The sequence below is a fragment of the Salvelinus alpinus genome, chromosome 21, assembly GCF_045679555.1.
Source record: "Salvelinus alpinus chromosome 21, SLU_Salpinus.1, whole genome shotgun sequence".
Lineage (NCBI taxonomy): Eukaryota > Metazoa > Chordata > Actinopteri > Salmoniformes > Salmonidae > Salvelinus > Salvelinus alpinus.
Genome location: NC_092106.1, coordinates 13955404 through 13977010, shown reverse-complemented (window position 1 = coordinate 13977010; position 21607 = coordinate 13955404). Strand labels below are relative to the sequence as shown.

Here is a 21607-nt window from a genome sequence, read left to right as displayed (position 1 = left end):
TCCTGGGTGGCATCCTGGTAATACTATTGCATTATCCTCTGCATAGTTATTGATAAAGTTCACAACTCGCTGAAAGTCCTCATTCTTCAGATCTAACCTGTGCTTGCTTGGGCCGGCTCTCTTTTTGATGAGGCATTAGACCATTCTCCTTGTATGACTTGTGGAGGAGAGTCAGGTGTGTTCTACTGATGCTGAAACTATGCCACTTTATGTTTATATACCCTACAGTACTCATCTCATATGTATATACTGTACTCTATACCATCTACTGCATCTTGCCTATGCCGTTCTGTACCATCACTCATTCATATATCTTTATGTACATATTCTTTATCCCTTTACACTTGTGTATATAAGGTAGTAGTTGTGGAATTGTTAGGTTAGATTACTCGTTGGTTATTACTGCATTGTCGGAACTAGAAGCACAAGCATTTCGCTACACTCACATTAACATCTGCTAACCATGTGTATGTGACAAATAAAATTAGATTCGATTTGATTTGATTTGAAAGACAAATTCCAGATAGAAATATGTTAGCATTATTAGATGAGGCTTACCCAGACACACTTCTCTAAATTGATGGGTCATGTGAAAGAGAGGCTATAACTACCCCCCAGCCACATCTAGCTAAGTGGATGGGTCTCTATTGTCTAGACCTGTTCAAATGTTCATGAAATACAATAGATGGCCTTAATCACCCCAAGACACACCTGGCTAACTTGATGGGTCATGTAATCATCTGGCAAAGTGGAGAATTTTGTTTAGACATGTAAATTAGCTAAACAATATAACCATAATCCCAACCTTATACAGTACTAGCAATATAAATTGATTGTCATAGCTAGCCGCCATGCATGAAATGCTGTATGAATCTGCAGGTTGCTAAAGCTAACCAACTAGGTTTGATGTTAGGCTAATGATAGCTAGCTATAACTAGCAATGCAAATTGATTTCTGAGATACAAATAATATTACCAACAGTAGACAGATCATACATGTAACATTAGCTAGCGAGCCAGCCAGCTAACATTAGCTAGCTAGCTAACAGTATGCTTTAACTTGCAATGAAAACAATTTTGACAAAACTAGAAAACGTCACTGATTTCAAAACTCTGTTGATCTCCGCTCCTTTTCCATCACTGTTATAAGAAGACTCTGCAATGTCTGGTTAAATGAAAATGTTTTTACCTAAATAAGGGATTTCCTCATCATCTAATTCATTTTTGGGATTTCCTCATCATCTTATTCATTTTCAGAATCAGAGAGAATCAGCATGGCACAATTGTCCTCCAGAAATTAGTTCATCACAACTTTTTCCCACTGATAGCGCCTGCTAAATTCAGGGCAGCAATGTTGTTGAGAGCAGTAGCAACACTTTTGCAGTTCTCCATGATATATTAAAAAAAAAAAAAGCAGTGGTAGCAAGGATTATCTACACATACTGAGCAGCTCATGTTATAGACAGAAGCATGCTTCATGGCAAACCAATCCAAACTCATCTCTCGGCATGTCCAGCCCATTCATTATATCAGTCAATCATGGCTACAGGGGAGGTTCCTGTCTTTTTCTGTGGCTAAACCCACTAGGCTTGTAATTTAACAATTGCATATTTACAGATGGCATACAAGTTTGTAATTATGGTACATGAGAGTTCAATTGTTCCAGAATGCATTTCTGCCAAAAATTCTTTTTTTATAAAAAATATACAGTATTAGTCAAAGGTTTGGATACACCTACTAATTCAAGGGTTTTCTTTATTTTTACAATTTTCTACATTGTAGAATAATATTGAAGACATTAAATCTATGAAAAAACACATATGGAATCATGTAGTAACCTAACAAGTGTTAAACAAATCAAAATGTATTTGATATTCTTCAAAGTAGCCACCCTTTGCCTTGATGACAGCTTTGCACACTTGGCATTCTCTCAAACAGCTTCACCTGGAATGCTTTTTCAACAGTCTTGAAGGAGTTCCCACATATGCTGAACACTTGTTGGCTGCTTTTCCTTCACTCTGTGGTCCAACTCATCCCAAACCATCTCAATTGGGTTGAGTTCAGGGGATTGTGAAGGCCAGGTCATCTGATGTAGCAATCCATCACTCTCCTTCTTGGTCAAATAGCCCTTGCACAGCCTGGAGGTGTGTTGAGTCATTGTCCTGTTGAAAAACAAATAATAGTCCACTAAGCGCAAACCAGATGGGATGGCATATCACTGCAGAATGCTGTGGTAGCCATGCTGGTTCAAAGTATGCTTTGAATTCTAAATAAAATCACAGACAGTGTCACCAGCAAAGCACCCCCACACCATCACACCTTCTCCTCCATGCTTCATGGTGGGAACCACAAATGTGGAGATCATCCGTTCACCGACTCTGCGTCTCACAAAGACACGGCGGTTGGAACCAAAGTACAGCATCAGACCAAAGTACAGTTTTCCACCGGTCTAATGTCCATTGCTCGTGGTTCTTGGCCCATGCAAGTCTCTTCTTCTTATTAGTGTCCTTTAGTAGTGGTTTCTTTGCAGCAATTCAACCATGAAGGCCTGATTCATGCAGTTTCCTCTGAACAGTTGATGTTGAGATGTCTCTGTTACTTGAACTCTGTGAAGCATTTATTTGGGCTGTAATTTCTGAGGTGCAGTTAACTGTAATTAACCTATCCTCTGCAGCAGAGGTAACTTTGTGTCTTCCTCTCCTGTGGTGGTCCTCATGGGAGCCAGTATCATTATAGCGCTTGATGGTTTTTGCGACTGCACTTGAAGAAACTTTCAAAGTTTTTGAAATGTTCCGTATTGACTGTCCTTCATGTCTTAAACTAATGATGGACTGTCGTTTCTCTTTGCTTATTTGAGCTGTTCTTGTCATAATATGAAATTGGTATTTTACCAAATAGGGCTATCTTCTGTATACCACCCCTACCTATTTTCTAAATGTAATCCGTTACAGTTACTAGTTACCTGTCCAAATTTGTAATCAGTTTTTGGATTACCCAAACTCAGTAATGTAATCTGATTACATTCAGTTTCTTTTAGTTTACTTTCCCCTTAAGAGGCATTAGAAGAAGACAAACATGTATGTTACCAATTGAACGACATCTACTGCAGGATAAATCAATGCTAAAGTTTACATAGCTGGCCATATATGGATGTAACATTTTACTTTATGGGTCGGTAATGTAGGCTTCTTCTAACCCATCACTTTCTACTACATATGATAATACAATTAAATTCTATCAGAATTCCAGTCATTCCAATAAATGTTATACCCCTTGATCTTCAAGAATAGGACTTGGAAATATGGAAGTATAGATTAGCCATATTGTTTTACTGGAGCATAACCCCAAAACGAAGGACTTATTAGCCAGCCCTACTCTGTTGTTTATGATTTTGTTGTCATGGAGGACTGATTGGGCTCATTGTTTCGAGTTGAAAAATAAATGCTGTGCTCATGGAATGGCATGCTTTGAGCACTACTGAAAAGTGCTATTTACATGTGTTAATGTAATGCCATAAGTTAATGCCATATGCTGCATTTGCTATAGGCCTATTGTTTACTTTTTTATTGGTGACATTTTGACATCTTGATAATATGCAGCTGTTTAAAAGGCAAATCCACAGATGAAACAATAACAAAACCGATGCCCCGCCTCTGTTTTGTTAAAAAGCTGAGCGATGGGCCTGGAGGAATGTAACCACTCTCAGATTAATAGACAGACCTACGGATGCGAGGCCTGACCATCCATGATATCAAAATTATTGTTTTAGAAAAACAAGCTTATATTTTGGGTTCTCATGGAGTGCAAACATTGATGTACCAACTACAGAATGCTAGTTGGACTCGGGAGAGGCGAAGGTCGAGAGCCATGCGTCCTCCGAAACACAACCCAACCAAGCCACACTGCTTCTTGACACAATGCACATCCAACCCGGAAGCCAGCCACACCAATGTGTTGGAGGAAACACCGGTCAGCGTGCACTGCACCCGGCCCGCCACAGGAGTCACTAGTGCGCGATGAGACAAGGATATCCCTGCAAGCCAAACCCTCCCTAACCTGGACGACGCTGGGCCAATTGTGCGCCGCCCCATGGGCCTCCCGGTCGCGGCCGGCTGCGACAGAGCCTGGGCTCGAACCCAGAATCTCTGGTGGCACAGCTAGCACTGCGATGTAGTGCCTTAGACCACTGCACCACCTGGGAGGCATACGTTCTTCATGTCAGACAAGTCCTTCAGCGCCTCCTGGAGAACCAATTGTTTGTGAAAGCCAAGACGTGTGAGTTCCACCGCTCTACAATTTCCTTTCTGGGATATGTCATCGCTGATGTAAATGTCCAAATGGATCCTGAAAAAGTGAAAGCAGTGGTAGGTTGGCCTCAACCTACATCCAGGGTGCAGTTACAAAAATTTCTAGGGTTCGCTAACTTCTACCGCCGTTTCATTCGGGGCTACAGAACCCTGGCGGCCCCCTCTCTGCACTCACCTCTCCCAAAGTACCATTCACATGGTCTCCAGTTGTTGCCTTCGTGGACCTGAAGCAGCGGTTCACCACAGCACCCATCCGGATCCGTCCCGTCAATTTGTGGTAGAGGTTGATGCTTCTGATGTTGGAGTGAGGGCCAACCTGTCCCAGCTACCTGCCCAGGACCAAAAGCTCCATCCCTGTGCCTTCCTGTACCATCATCTCCACCCTGCAGAGGAACTACGACATTGGCAACCGAGAACTCCTGGCGGTAAAGATGGCGCTGGAAGAGTGGAGGCACTGGCTGGAAGGAGCAGAACAGCCATTCTTGGTTTGGACCGACCATAAGAATTTGGAATATCGCCGTACAGCCAAGCGCCTTAACTCGAGGCAGGCCCGTAGTGGATCGGTTCTCCAAGGCCGCCCATTTCATCCATCTCCCCAAACCACCCTCTACCAAGGAGACGGCCCAGCTTATGGGGCAGCACGTCTTCCGGATCCATGGACTCCCGGTGGACATGGTCTCCGACCGGGGTCCTCAGTTCTTGGCTCAGTTCTGGAAGGCGTTCTGCACCCTTATTGGGTCGTCGGCCAGCCTGTCCTCCGGATTCCATCCCCAATCCAACGGCCAGTCGGAGCAAGCTAACCAGGACCTGGAAACCACCCTAAGATGCCTGGTCTTAACCAACCCCACTACCTGGAGCCAACAACTGGTCTGGGTGGAGTATGCCCAGAACATCCTTCCCTGTTCAGCCGCGGGACTCTCCCCTTTTGAGTGCTCTATGAGGTAGCAGCCTCCGCTCTTCCCAGAACAAGAGCAGAAGGTTAACGTACCCTCGGCCGAGATGTTTGTCCGCCGCTGTCGATGTACCTGGAGAAGAGCTCGGGCAGCACTTCTCAAGACCATCTCCAGGTATCGTCGACAAGCGGACCGCCGCCGGACTCCAGCTCCCGCTACCGCATTGGGCAGAGGGTATGGCTTTCCACACGGGACTTGCCCCTTCAGGTGGAGTCCCGCAAACTGTCCCCCCATTTCATTGGCCCTTTTCCCACCTCTAGAGTCCTTAGTTCCACTGCTGTCCGTCTTTTTGTTACCCCGTACCCTCCGTATTCACCCAACTTTCCATGTGTGTAGGATTAAGCCCCTGTCTCACAGCCCTTTGTCTTCTATCTCCAGAAACACCTCTCCTCCCTGTGTCATTGACAGCCATCCGGCCTACACAGTGAAACGACTCCTGGGTGTTCAACCACGGGGCAGGGGTTTCCAGTACCTGATTGACTGGGAGGGTTACGGCCCAGAGGAGAGGCGCTGGGTTCCCGCTAGAGACATCCTGGATCCAGCACTCATCGCCGACTTCCACCGCTGACACCCCGGTCAACCAGGTATGCTTCAAAGTAGGATGCCAGGTGGCGCCCCTAGGAGGGGGTACTGTCAAGCCCTGGTCTGTTGTACCTGTGCTTGTCTCCACCCCCCTCCAGGTGTCGCTTATTATCCCCGGTGTATTTATCCCTGTGTTTCCTGTCTCTCTGTGCCAGTTCGTCTTGTTTTGCCAAGTCAACCAGCATTTTTCCTAGATCCTATTTTTCCCGGTCTGTTTTTTTCAAGCCCTCCTGGTTTTGACCCTTGCCTGTCCTGACTCCGATCCCGCATGCCTGCGCTTGATGATGGTGACAGGTGTGCAGGATAATCAGCAGCCCGATGACCTAGAGGCCAGAGAGGGAGTATACATGACAGTACCCCCTCCCCGACGCGCGGCTTCAGCCACAGTACTCCGACAAAGGGGACGAACCCGGGGATCAGGAGCGGACAGGTCACTCCTGCTGAGCCGGCTGGGGCGCGGGGACCTGTAGAGCCGGCTGGGGCGCGGGGACCTGTCGAGCCGGCTGGGGCGCGGGGACGTGTCGACACTCCCTGATGCTTCCCTTGGGTGAGGTACAAAACATTTAAATTGAATAATTTTTATATTCAGGCTGTAACACAACACAATGTGTAAAGAGTAAAGGGGTGTGAATACCTTCTGAAGGGACTGTACTTATGTATAATTTTCATTGCTAATTATTAAAAATTAAATGGGGAATGTGTTATTCAATACCATGACCAAATCATCCCAGCTTTGATATTTATCCCCTCTATTTGTCACGAATCCCGCTTCCTGAGTCTGTTTTTGCCTGTGTTCTGTCCTGGAGTGTTTTTTCCGGTGTCCTGGAACGCACCCTGTCTGGTTGCCGGGCGACGTAGCTAGTTGGAGGATCTCTGAGTACCCGCACCTGTATCCCATCAGCTATCTGCACACCTGGTCCTGATCATCACCCCTCCACTTCATAAGCGCTGACCTGACATCCATTCCCTGCCGGATCGTTAGCCATGAACAGTATGTTGTGCCAGCGTATCAGCCTCCAGTTTGATAGAGTTTGTTTTGTTGTTTTGTACGTCTTGCTTGCCTTGAACTTACCTCCGTTTTTTCTGTCTACAGTCATTCACCCGGAACACTCATCCCATCCCTACCTGGTCGTCGGTGACTTCAGTTACTTCCTTGGATCTGCTTACTCAATTCCATCAACTCACCTCCGCTGCCCGCTCCGCTACTTGGATTTTTCTATCACTACATTTAAACTTGTAAATAAATACTCACCTTCGTCTTACTCTCCTTGTCCTGGTCTGTTTCTGGGTTCTACTTTAGAGTACCGTGACACTATTAAGGATTAAAGGGGGAATGTGTTAATAACTTTCAACACCATTTATCTTGGGGCTGGGTTTTGCATTAACTAAGACCATGACCAAATCATCCCAGCTTTGATGTTTTTTTGTTTTCTTTACTTTTGAATTCAAGATGAAGGGATGTGGTTGTTGGCCTACAGTTGGTAATATTAGTCCTACAATTGGTTATAGCTCATGACAAAAAATATCCAAAATCAATGGCCCAAAAGTAAATGTATATATTTCTCTCTTCACTCAAAGTAAGATGTTTCAGAGAAACCATGGCAAAGGGAACCCAGCTAAGGAGTCTGAGTGTGGGTGCATCATAGGCCCAAACACGGAGGACCCTCTGGCAGACTGCGCAGGCTTCTGAAGATGTACCAGCTGCTCTGTACAGAGACCAACAGCCGTGCCAACACGCCCTTGGTACAGGACCTTCTCCAGAACATTTGTTGACCAAGGTGTGCCTTAGGCTGTATTTAGTGACCACTAACACAATCATATTCAGACCATGGCCTCATCCAGTTCATCAAACCCCAAACATATTGCAAACTCTTAGTAAGCACTTTCATACAACTGAATTATGTTTTGTACTTTTGAAAGAAACTTAAACAATGTATGTTGTTTTATTGTTGCCTTGAGATGAGTTGGAAGTAGGAAAAGTAACCATATTTTCAATTAAATCTAATCTTTGGCAGTGCGGCCAATGGCCATCCCTATTACAGGGCTTTCAGTCAATTCAACTAACTTCCAGGTGTCTAAATGTATGGCCAGTTGGAAGTCAAAAGAAAAAAGAAAGCAATTCTTTATGTATAAAACAGGATTTATCATGGTTTTAGATCCATCATCAATCTGGATCAACTAAACAGAATGTAAGAGTATTACTGGGCAGGGATTGATTGGAATAAATAGCAAATAGCAGCCTTCATCACAGCCCACTGGCCAGAAACTGGTTGAATCAACGTTGTTTACATGTCATTTCAACCCCCCAAATCTATGTGATGACGTTGATTCAACATAGAAAACAGATTGGATTTGCAAAAAGTCATCAACGCAAGGGCATTTCGTATTTTTTTTCACCCAACTTTTTACCTAAATCCAATGCCATGTTGACATTTTTGTTGATTTCACATTGAATCCACGTTAGTTGACATTGAACTGATGTCTGTTCCCAGGTGGAGGTGCTTTCATTCAACCAAAACAGACAGACAGACGGGACAGAAGGAGAGAGAACTCTGTATTTCAGATGCTCAGCATATGTTTGTCTCTGCTGTACATTACTAGCATTTCCTGATAAGGAAGGTCAAACGGGTGAAGCCCCGCCCAGTCTGCAGCCTCTACTCAGAGTAGTACAGAGAGAGGGCTACACCTGCGGACGACAGCTCCACATCTGGAACCTCTCTTCGGGACACAGGGACATTGCAGATCTCGTGAGTCACTCACCAACTTTCTCACACACACACACACACATTCCATCTTTACCTCTGTGTATTAGCCAAGACTATTGCTTGTGATCTGACCACATCCTTCAGACACATGACAAATGTAGCGGTAGAATAACCTGGAAACGTACAGACATTTTTAAAGATGAGTAGTCTTGAGGTTAATGAATTGGATGAGTCCACTGGTGGTTGATCATGTCAAAGATATCCAGATTAAAAACATATTTAAACACTCTTGGAGTACAATAGAAAAACAATGATTTATTATTAGAGGCTGAATATCTTTCACACACATCCAGTTTGCTCCTTTATTCATGGAACCAGAAGGACAGGCTATCATCATGACATTTTTAAACTAGGCTATGTGTAATTCAAAGAAAAGAAAATCCTGCACACTGTATTAACAAAGCGTCACTCATGTGCCAATATCTCGGCCTCATGGCCAACAAACACTGTCTCTTTACATTTACACAGACGTTGGTGCTAAGACAAAGTTGCTTTACACACAGACACACATCCATAAATACTCTTAAACTTTGAGCAGCCAGTACTTCACAAGACACAAAACCTAACGAGACAGAAATGGGGAAATTAATGGGATATAGTATGACTGTTCGATGAGTGTGCAATGAGTTGGTTCAATGCTTTTCAATAAACGTTGGTGAGATACCCAATAGATCTGAAGTCAGTCCAGCTCTCAAGGCTCTTTTTTATCCCTTTTTTCATGAGTCATGTTTTGCTATTTCACTGCAATACATCCACATTTTACAAGCCAGCGGGGAGCTCTTGAGCAGTCTACTCTCAGTCATTATCAAGCTATACTCTGTATGATGCTCTGATGTTCAATACACTCACAAACCGCATGTTTACTTCTGCATGGGATAAGTGAAGTAAAGCCACAAAGGGATGCTTACGTAACCAAGAGGTTTGTGAATATGTCCTGTGAATTGAAAGGTTTGGATGAATAAGAATACCTTGTCTGTTGTCTGATTAATATAATTACTTTCATTTAGATTATTAAGTAGGGATAACAAGGGGATTTTCTTTCTTTCAGTCCTGGCTCTCTCATTAGATTAGCAATGCATCTACAATGATTATTACTGCTCCTTGTTTGTCCAATGACAAAGATAATCGATCTGGAGGGATTACAGTATGCATGGAGGACTCATTCTCCAACTCATTTTAGAAAAAGACTCAGTGCCGTTATCCTTGCAAGGTGAGGTATGGAAAGGTATTGAAAACAGGGGTGTCAATCATTATGACCCCTTGCTTTTACAGAAGTTTTTTTATTTTTTTTGCCTGCCTGCCTGCCTGCCTGCCTGCGTGCGGTCCTGCATGCATGTGTGTTTATGTGAATATGAAAAACAGCTGTCATCCAGTATATTGTCACGTTCGTTGAAATGAGCGGACCAAGGCGCAGCGTGCATAGAGTTCCACATGTTTATTTAAATGAAACTCACCAACAAAAACAATAAACAGCAAACGAGACGTAACGACTGGAGTGCTCACAGGCACTACACAAAAACAAGATCCCACAAACTAAAGGTGGACAAAAGGCTGTCTGAGTATGATCCCCAATCAGAGACAACAATAGACAGCTGCCTCTGATTGGGAACCATACCCGGCCAACAAAGAAATAGAAAAACTAGAATGCCCACCCAAATCACACCCCGACCTAACCAAATAGAGAAATAAAAAGGCTCTCTAAGGTCAGGGCGTGACAGTACCCCCCCCCAAAGGTGCGGACTCCGGCCGCAAAACCTGACTCCATGGGGGAGGGTCCGGGTGGGCATCTAGCCTCGGTGGCGGCTCCGGTTCGTGACGTAGACCCCGCTCCGCTCGCTGATCCCTCCGCTTCCATGGAACCGGAGGCTCCGCACCGCGGATCGTCGCCGGGGAGTCCGGACCGCAGATCGTCGCCGGGGACTTCGTACCGCGGATCGTCGCCGGGGACTCCGGACCGCGGATCGTCGCCGGAGACTCCGGACTGCAGACTGTCGACGGAGACTCCGGACTGCAGACCGTCGCCGGAGACTCTGGACTGCAGACTCCGGACCATGGATCATCACTGGAGGCTCTGGGCCATGGATCATCACTAGAGGCTCCGGGCCATGGATCATCACTGGAGGCTCCGGGCCATGGATCATCACTGGAGGCTCCGGGCCATGGATCATCACTGGAGGCTCCGGGCCATGGATCATCACTGGAGGCGTCGGGCCATGGATCATCACTGGAGGCTTCGTGCGTGGAGCAGGCACAGGATGTACCAGGCTGGAGACACGCACTGGAGGCCGGGTGCATGGAGCTGGCACAGGATATACTGGACCGTGGAGGTGCACTGGAGGTCTGGAGCATAGAGCTGGCACAACGCGTCCTGGCTGGATGCTTTAGCCCGGCAAGTGCGGGGCGCTGGCACAGGACGCACTGGGCTGTGAAGGCGTACTGGAAACACAGTGCGTAGAGCTGGCGCAGGATATCCTGGTCCGAGGAGGCGTACTGGAGACCAGGAGCGCTGAGCCGGCACAACCCGTCCTGGCTGGATGCTCATTTTCGCACGGCAAGTGCAGGGAGCTAGCACAAAATAGACATTTTGAACACAGATGTGCCCGCACACAATAAACGCCTGACAAATAACAGACTTCTTGTTCCACCAATAGAGGAGTAAAGTATCTTGGTCCGACTCAGGAGGCTAAATGAGATGTGAGAACTCTATAAAGAGTTATATTCCTATGTCAGATGATTTACAACAGAGTGGAATGTGATTCAAACAGTAAACTATAGTCAAAGTTATATTCTATGAAATCAGACACTGAAGGAAATATACAGTACAGGGTGTGGCCAACTGGTTAGAATAATGTATGCTAGTGTAGTATAACACCACCTTCCTCTGTGCTGAAGGATAAGTAATGTTGTTTCAGGGATAAGCTTCCCACACTCTGAGATGTTTGTCATCAACCACATAACCTCACAGTGTTGTGTTCGAGACCACCTAAAGCGAGACCGATTCAAGACCAAGACTGGAGCAAACTGAGTCCAAGTCAAGACCAAGACCAGAGGGGTGGGTGAGAATGAGTCATGACCGAGACCGGGAGGGGGACAAGGGGTCTGAGAGACCAGAAAAATGCAGGTCTAATTCAAGACCATGACTGTAATTTTGTCAAATCACCACCATAATAAGAGTTCAAAATGTCCAGTATTTCTGTGTTCATATTTCAGTACATATGGATTCTTTAGACATTCAGAACAGTGAAAAAATGCTGCTGAGGGAAAATAGAGCCACTATACAAATGATTACTAACCCAAACACAGTGGGGAACAATGGGCCTTCTACGCCTTCAGAGAAGGGCTAAGGATATATGAAATAATGATTATAATAATACAATAATGATAGTTATATTATTATTTTCAATGATGTTCTGATTTATCCCTGAAACTGAATACAGTTATCCCTGAATCTGTATTCAGTTTTTGTTGGAAAGGAATGGGTTAACACTGAAGAGAAAAAAAACATCCAATCAGGATTTTTCTTTGCTGGTCTCTGGGGAGACAAATCTAGCTACTTAGTTAACCATTGGCTAGCTAGGCCATCACAAGCTAGATAAATGCATCTGCCATTCAACTGTATTGGGTAACATTTTGGAGTGAATCAACCAATCACATTTTGACTTAATGGATGGGACAGTTTTTAGGAAACATATGGAAACTTCTGCCTTCTTGAAGGCCAACAGGTCACTGTGCAATAATGAGCAGTAGTTTTCCCACGATCTAGCTAGCTAGCTTTTATTGACGGCTAGTTTGCAGCGGCTGCAGCAGGTGTTATTAAAGAGGATGTTGTTGCTAATTTGTTACCGTCTCCCCTTTCAAGAATAACTTTCCACAAGAAGTTAGGTTTCAAATGATCATCATCTGGTGAGTGAAACTGTGTTTTTTTTATTGCAGCACGCTTCCTGTTAGCCATCTCTTTTAAAATAACTGATGTGTGTGAAACATTGTTACATTTAAAGTGGAGATGACATAATTTTAGCAACATGAAATCTTATTAAAATATATTCATATTCACCCCCAGGAAGAATATTACACTTTTAAAAACATTTTCTGACAAGCGACCACTTATATACGGTAATTTCAAGTTTTCATACATTCTTAGAATGTATGGGAATATGTATACTAAGGCATTTGTGAAAATTCAATAAAAATATAGAGTGGGAAAGCGGCTGTGTGTTTGAACAATTAAGACACTGCAGTAAATAAAACTTAATAAAAACATCTGTCTTGACAAGGATCTGAGTCTGCACAGACAGATGCGCTATAGCCAATCAGAGGTAGAGTAAGCCTTTACACAAACAAGCCATTTGTACACACGGGCCTGCCATCATTCACTTTGAATTGGACTATATGTTTATAGGCAGTTGCAACAGCGCAACTTTAGATCAATAGAACGCATTCGCCAAAATCCACAAAATCCATCTGAATGGATTTCTGCAAATATGTAAACATCGTGGGAGTCCTCTTACATTTGGGAACTTTACAGTCCTATTGATCGAACAACCATGAAAGGGTAGGCTCTCTCCCTCAGTTATGCACAACAACAGTTATCAACAACAACAAGATCAACAACTAATGCTAGCCAGAGCAAGATGATCTCAAATCTAATGAAGGAACATTAGATAAACCCTCTCAAACTTTTTCAGCTAGTTGGCCATCAAAATTGCACGGATAAACGATGGGGAATTGTAGCCTCCTCGTCCTACTGCAGCTTGCCTGCCAATGCATGCTTGTCCAAGCCAAGCACCCAAGCTAACTAGTTAAGTTGGCTAGCTAGCTACTTTCAGACACGAAACACATCACTCTGAAAATTTTACTCGCTGTAGCAGAGTTGGTTAGGCAGTTTACATGTTATCTAGAGTGTTCTTGTCTATCTATAACTTTTTTGTCTACGTTTACTGACACCGGTCATATTAAGTGGGTGTTGAGCATTCATCAATTCATCAGTTGTTCTGTGCTCTGGCATATTCAGAAAAAGAAAATCAGAGTAGATAGCCAGAGTGAATTTGCGAACGCAAGAGATGTTGTTCAACAGTTGGTCACCATCCCGGATCCGGGAGCATCCTCATCAGTAAAAAAGCTGACTAGCATAGCCTAGCATAGCGCCACAAGTAAATACTAGCATATAAATATCATGAAATCACAAGTCCAAGACACCAAATGAAAGATACACATCTTGTGAATCCAGCCATCATTTCCGATTTTTAAAATGTTTTACAGCGAAAACACAATATGTATTTATATTAGCTAACCACAATAGCAAAAGACTCAACCTCATATTTTCACCATTTTTTTACCGCATATCACAAAACCGACCAAATAGAGATATAATTAGTCACTAACCAAGAAACAACTTCATCAGATGACAGTCTTATAACATGTTATACAATAAATCTATGTTTTGTTCGAAAATGTGCATATTTGAGGTATAAATCAAAGTTTTACATTGCAGCTACAATCACAAATAGCACCGAAGCAGCAAGAATAATTACAGAGAGCAACGTGAAATACCTAAATACTCATCATAAAACATTTATGAAAAATACATGGTGTACAGCAAATGAAAGATAAACATCTTGTGAATACAGCCAATATTTCAGATTTTTTAAGTGTTTTACAGCGAAAACACAATATAGCATTATATTAGCTTACCACAATAGCCAACCACACAACCGCATTCATTCACCGCAAAGGTAGCGATCGCAAAAAAACAGCAAAAGATATACAATTATTCACTAACCTTGAGAAACTTCATCAGATGACAGTCCTATAACATCATGTTACACAATACATACAGTGGGGAGAACAAGTATTTGATACACTGCCGATTTTGCAGGTTTTCCTACTTACAAAGCATGTAGAGGTCTGTAATTTTTATCATAGGTACACTTCAACTGTGAGAGACGGAATCTAAAACAAAAATCCAGAAAATCACATTGTATGATTTTTAAGTAATTCATTTGCATTTTATTGCATGACATAAGTATTTGATCACCTACCAACCAGTAAGAATTCCGGCTCTCACAGACATGTTAGTTTTTCTTTAAGAAGCCCTCCTGTTCTCCACTCATTACCTGTATTAACTGCACCTGTTTGAACTCGTTACCTGTATAAAAGACACCTGTCCACACACTCAATCAAACAGACTCCAACCTCTCCACAATGGCCAAGACCAGAGAGCTGTGTAAGGACATCAGGGATAAAATTGTAGACCTGCACAAGGCTGGGATGGGAAACAGGACAATAGGCAAGCAGCTTGGTGAGAAGGCAACAACTGTTGGCGCAATTATTAGAAAATGGAAGAAGTTCAAGATGACGGTCAATCACCCTTGGTCTGGGGCTCCATGCAAGATCTCACCTTGTGGGGCATCAATGATCATGAGGAAGGTGAGGGATCAGCCCAGAACTACACGGCAGGACCTGGTCAATGACCTGAAGAGAGCTGGGACCACAGTCTCAAAGAAAACCATTAGTAACACACTATGCCATCATGGATTAAAATCCTGCAGCGCACGCAAGGTCCCCCTGCTCAAGCCAGCGCATGTCCAGGCCCGTCTGAAGTTTGCCAATGACCATCTGGATGATCCAGAGGAGGAATGGGAGAAGGTCATGTGGTCTGATGAGACAAAAATAGAGCTTTTTGGTCTAAACTCCACTCGCCGTGTTTGGTGGAAGAAGAAGGATGAGTACAACCCCAAGAACACCATCCCAACCGTGAAGCATGGAGGTGGAAACATTCTTTGGGGATGCTTTTCTGCAAAGGGGACAGGACGACTGCACCGTATTGAGGGGAGGATGGATGGGGCCATGTATCGCGAGATCTTGGCCAACAACCTCCTTCCCTCAGTAAGAGCATTGAAGATGGGTCGTGGCTGGGTCTTCCAGCATGACAACGACCCGAAACACACAGCCAGGGCAACTAAGGAGTGGCTCCGTAAGAAGCATCTCAAGTTCCTGGAGTGGCCTAGCCAGTCTCCAGGCCTAAACCCAATAGAAAATCTTTGGAGGGAGCTGAAAGTCCGTATTGCCCAGCGACAGCCCCGAAACCTGAAGGATCTGGAGAAGGTCTGTATGGAGGAGTGGGCCAAAATCTCTGCTGCAGTGTGTGCAAACCTGGTCAAGAACTACAGGAAACGTATGATCTCTGTAATTGCAAACAAAGGTTTCTGTACCAAATATTAAGTTCTGCTTTTCTGATGTATCAAATACTTATGTCATGCAATAAAATGCAAATGAATTACTTAAAAATCATACAATTTGATTTTCTGGATTTTTGTTTTAGATTCCGTCTCTCACAGTTGAAGTGTACCTATGATAAAAATTACAGACCTCTACATCCTTTGTAAGTAGGAAAACCTGCAAAATCGGCAGTGTATCAAATACTTGTTCTCTCCACTGTATATGTTTTGTTCGAAAATGTGCATATTTAGCGGTACAAATCGTGGTTTTACAATGTGAATACGTAGCCAAACTGCACAAAATTATCCGGATATATTTCTGACACTCACCTAATCTAATCAAATAACTCATCATAAACTTTACTAAAAAATACATGTTGTACAGCAAATGAAAGATACACTAGTTCTTAATGCAACCGCTGTGTTAGATTTTTAAAAATAACTTTAGTACGACATACAGCTTACGTTATAGCGAGACAGCGCCCAAAATAAGGGCGGAAAATATGACTAAACATTTTCCACAGAAATACGAAATAACATCATAAATGGTTCCTACTTTTGCTGAGCTTCCATCAGAATCTTGTACAAGGAGTCCTTTGTCCAGAATAATCGTTGTTTGGTTTTAGAATGTCCTCTTCTCCTGTCGAATTAGCAACCATAGCTAGCCATGTGGCGCAAACGTGGCCAACTTCACATGACGCAAAGAAAAGAAAATTCCAAAACTCGCAAGAAACGTTCAATAAACTGATATAACTCGGTTTAAAAAAACTACTTTATGATGTTTTTAACACATATATCAAATAAAATCAGAGCCGGAGATATCTAACGTGTATACCGAAAGCTTTTCAGAACGCAATTTGGGGTTCCTTCTCGCGCCTTCCAAGACAATGACATTTCCAGACACGTCATTCCAAAAGCTCTTGTTCGGCCTCAGATCAAGCTAGACACTCCATTCCACCTCTCATTTTCACTCTCAAAATCATACCTTGGTGCTCCGGTACTGCTTGCCATGCGGTAGCAGAGAGAACAGTCTATGACTAGGGTGGCTGGAGTCTTTGACAATTTTTAGGGCCTTCCTCTGACACCGCCTGATATAGAGGTCCTGGATGTCAGGAAGCGTGGCCCCGTTGATGTACTGGGCCATACGCACTATCCTCTGTAGTGTCAAGTCAAGACCATCAAGTATCAAGTCAAGTCTCAAGTCCTAAACTTTGAGTTGAGTCCTAAACAAGTCATAATGTGCTCTTCACCAAATGTAATAGCATTTCATATTTTTAACAAGAGTAATAGTTAGTATATTACATTTACGCAAATCATGAATGCTTTTAGAAATATCTATATATTTATTACTTTCCAAATAAACTTAATATTTCCATGGAAATACATGGATAGTCATGAGAAAGACCCTCCCCAATAGTGATTGACTATCGAGGATTGCTATGAGGCGCAATCGGGCGACGTAGGCTTGTACACAATTGCCCAACCTCAACACACACACATACACACTCTCTCTCTCTCTCTCTCTCTCTCTCTCTCTGTGTGGTTACAGTAGGCTAACGTATGTCAATGGTTTTAGGAACAGCAGTAACATCAGGCAGGATTTAGGGTACCAACTGCCTAGCCAGTTGTAGCTCAATCTTGGGTGCAATGATGACGTTCCCGCACTGACTGACTGTGTGGAGGCTCATTGATTTAACGTTACGTTAGCCTACATGATACACTAGTAAAGTAATAAAATATATAGCTGTCGGCTATATTAGCCACGACTTACCGTTCTTTGTGCAGCTTCAAATGTCGAACAAAGTTGGAAATTGTTGCTCCTCCGTCTAATTTTCTTCCCGCATGTTTTGCAAGTTGCAATCAGTTTTTTGTTGATATAGCATTGTCATTCATATCCCAAAATAATTATTTGGAGTATCATCTCCATCTGAATTCACCCGCCGACGTTCCTCTGCACTGCCACGCACAACTTTTTCTCAGCTGGCACAATTTGATTGGCTGCTGTCCGATTCAAACTGTAATCCGTTAAATGAAGAGTTGGTGCGCTGTACACTTTTTTTAATAGCATAATTTTTATATATTTGGGCTTGGGTAGGGTATCAAGTCAGGTCGAGTCAAAAGGCTCAAGTCCAAGTTAAGTCACGAGTCATTGGTGTTAAAGTCAAAGTCGAGTTGCAAGTCATCGTATTTGTGACTCGAGTCCAAGTCATGTGACTCGAGTCCACACCTCTGCCAGGCAGTGATGAGTATCAAGTAGTGTAGTGGAGTTATACGATTTATTAATAATGTAGTACAATAGAGAAATCATGCACAAAGTAGCCTACACAATCGCAAAGCACGTGAAATATATGAATATGTGTGCTGCACACATGGCCTAGTTTCAGGTAGCAAGAGTCAACTGGTTTAGGCATGGAGCAGCTCACAGAAAAATGACATCGGTAACTTGTAGGGTAGGAAAGACATTTCAACTTATGATATCTACCAGTAAAAGCTAACTAAGGCAACAATGGTATGCAAACCAGGTATTGAAAAGTTGAATCTTTAGTGTTGGTTAGTAGGCTATTAGTTATGCGCAATTGACATAATGTGGTGTTTGCATCAGGGGCGTAGACATGTATGAGCCTGGGTGGACAGAGGCCCACCCACTGGGGAGCCAGACCCTGACAGGCCCACCCAATCAGATTGATGTGGTTTAGGCATTGTTGTCGACTTAGACCATAAATTGGTGGTATTTTTTTAATAAAAAAAGGTATGATTTTGAGAGTGAAAATGAGAGGTGGAATGGAGTGTCTAGCTTGATCTGAGGCCGAACAAGAGCTTTTGGAATGACGTGTCTGGAAATGTCATTGTCTTGGAAGGCGCGAGAAGGAACCCCAAATTGCGTTCTGAAAAGCTTTCGGTATACACGTTAGATATCTCCGGCTCTGATTTTATTTGATATATGTGTTAAAAACATCATAAAGTAGTTTTTTTAAACCGAGTTATATCAGTTTATTGAACGTTTCTTGCGAGTTTTGGAATTTTCTTTTCTTTGCGTCATGTGAAGTTGGCCACGTTTGCGCCACATGGCTAGCTATGGTTGCTAATTCGACAGGAGAAGAGGACATTCTAAAACCAAACAACGATTATTCTGGACAAAGGACTCCTTGTACCTACAAAAAAAGGAAGAGATAAGAATAACAAATAATTAAAGGGCAGCAGTAAATAACAATAGCGGGGCTATATACAGCGGATACCGGTACAGAGTCAATGTGCAGGGGCACCGCTGTCGAGGTAATTGAGCTAATATGTACATATAGGTAGAGTTATTAAAGTGACTATGCATAGATAATAACAGAGAGTAGCAGCAGCATGGGGGGGGGGGAAATGCAAATAGTTTGGCTAGCCATTTGAGGCTTCTAAACAGCTTCTACCCCCAAGGCATAAGACTCATGAACAGCTAATCAAATGGCTAGCCGCTATTGTTATTTACTGCTGCCCTTTAATTATTTGTTATTCTTATCTCTTCCTTTTTTTGTAGGTATTTTCTTAAAACGGCATTGTTGGTTAAGGGCTTGTAAGTAAGCATTTCACTGTAAGGTCTACTACACCTGTTGTATTTGGCATATGTGCAAAATAAAATTTGATTTGGATCAATTGGGATTAAGAAGTGAGTGTTTTCATTTGGAATTGTATATAAAGTGGGTTTTTGACGTAGACCTGCATACAGCCTCCACTACACCACTGGCTCTCTGTGTTTTACAAAATGTGCACTCTCCTACATGAGTGTGCTGGTATTACAGTTGCTGTCCTTTCAGAATCACAAACCTGTCCCACACACTGAAGGCCTATAGGTTCGCCACTGCGCAAACATGTCTATAATAGATATGAAGGCTGTTAAGATACTCTATTGATGTTTCAATAAATGAGTGTATATTTTTGGCCCGGCTAAGCGGTTTTATGCACTGACTGAATGGAAGCTGATAATTATGAGTTTTTTACTCGGATGGTCTTGTAGTACAAATGTATATGACACGAGAGACAAGACCTAGTCCCAAGACTGGACTACACTGCAAACCAGTGCATCTGGCAAACCGGTGCGCCATACCCCTTTCAAAGGCACTTAAATATTTTGTCTTGCCCATTCCCCCTCTGAATGGTACACATACACAATCCATGTCACTGCATCTGTACATAGCCCATCTGTAAATAGCCCATCCAACTACCCCATCCCCATACTGTATTTATTTATTTATCTTGCTCCTTTGCACCCCAGTATCTCGCACATTCATCTTCTGCATATCTATCACTCCAGTGTTTAATTGCTATATTGTAATTACTTCGCCACCATGGCTTATTTATTGCCTTACATCCCTTATCTTACCTCATTTGCACACAATGTATATAGACTTTTTTTCCTACTGTATTATTGACTGTATGTTTGTTTATTCCATGTGTAACTCTGTGCTGTTGTATGTGTCAAACTGCTTTGCTTTATCTTGGCCAGGTCGCAGTTGTAAATGAGAACTTGTTCTCAACTAACCTACCTGGTTAAATAAAGGTGAAATAAAAATAAATAAATAAATGTCTCAAGGCTTAAAAATACTTATTTTTACAGACGATTTCATAAGAAGACTGATTTTTGGGATGTCTCATGGTCTGACAAACGCCACTGTAGCTCGGCCACCTTCCATCGCAGATGTGGAAGACCAACACAGGCGGATGCTGCGGTGGATTGAGACACAGCCCATACAAAAAAACTGATATCTCTACTTTAAACTGACAGATTTTGAAGGGGATGTTAGATTGACGCACAGGTTCGTCAATAGAATCTTCAGGATTAAAGGGATATTTCACCCAATGAAGTATTTACATTTTTGCTTCCTTACCCTGTATGTCAGTGGGTACCAACTGGTCGATCACGAAAGTGTCTGAAAGACAAACTGCATACCCGGCAGACTAGGAAAGCTCTGGCTCAAATCACCGTGCCTACAGCCTCCACAACCCTGGCCACAGCAATGTTTGATACTAGCCTACTTCACATTAAATAACTTTTAAAACAATGAAGAGAGAAACTGTCAAAGAATACAGCAAAGCGATGCTGTTTTTATGAGTGAGTTCATGTTTTTATTCAACCCTTTTACAAAACATAAAATGCACTGCTCCCTACTTCCACTTGTGCTACAGCTGAAATAGCCAAGTGTATCGATAGGCCTGCGTTTTTATTCTTAGCAGCTCGTCATATCTATTTTAATATCAAGGAATATTTCACTTTCTCTGGTTATAGGAACAACATGAATTTGTGCATGAAGCGGATGCGGTGCGACTCGAGTTTCGCCATCAGGTGGAAGACGGTGTCCCCTGTCTATGGTCAGTCTCACCAGAGACAAGAAGAGAGCAGGGTCCGTGAGAGGCTGACCTTCTGCTGCTCCCTTCCTCCGCTCAGACTAATACTAATGTGTTCAAAACAACTGGGAACTTGGAAATCTCAGACTTCAGTGTGTTCAAGACAACTGGGAACTCAGGAAAAAAAGAGCTCAGACTGGAAGAAATTGTTTTGAACGTTCATCCAACTCAGAATTCCAAGTCAGACACTCTGGCATGTTTCTAGAACTCTGACCTGAAGATCACAGACATCATGATTTGACCTCGTTCATTTTCTGAGTTCCCAGTTATCTTAAAAGCACCATGACCTTGAAATGCAGGAACCATTAGTCCAGTAAAATAAAAAAGCTAATTTATTTGCAATTTTGTTCAATTTATGCTCAGCAAATGCTACATGAACTGATCTATTTTGTTATCAAA

At 43.0% G+C, this 21607-nt stretch overlaps 1 protein-coding gene across 1 annotated transcript in view; it reads right to left on the bottom strand.

Moving 5' to 3' along the window:
• LOC139548550 (transmembrane protein 255B-like) overlaps window positions 1-17900 on the bottom strand; it is a 64309-nt gene extending 46409 nt beyond the window's left edge. The window contains exon 1 of the mRNA XM_071358274.1: window positions 17595-17900. The gene's annotated coding sequence lies outside the window, so the exon portion shown is untranslated. The remainder of the gene's footprint in view (window positions 1-17594) is intronic.
• Window positions 17901-21607: the final 3707 nt, after the last annotated feature.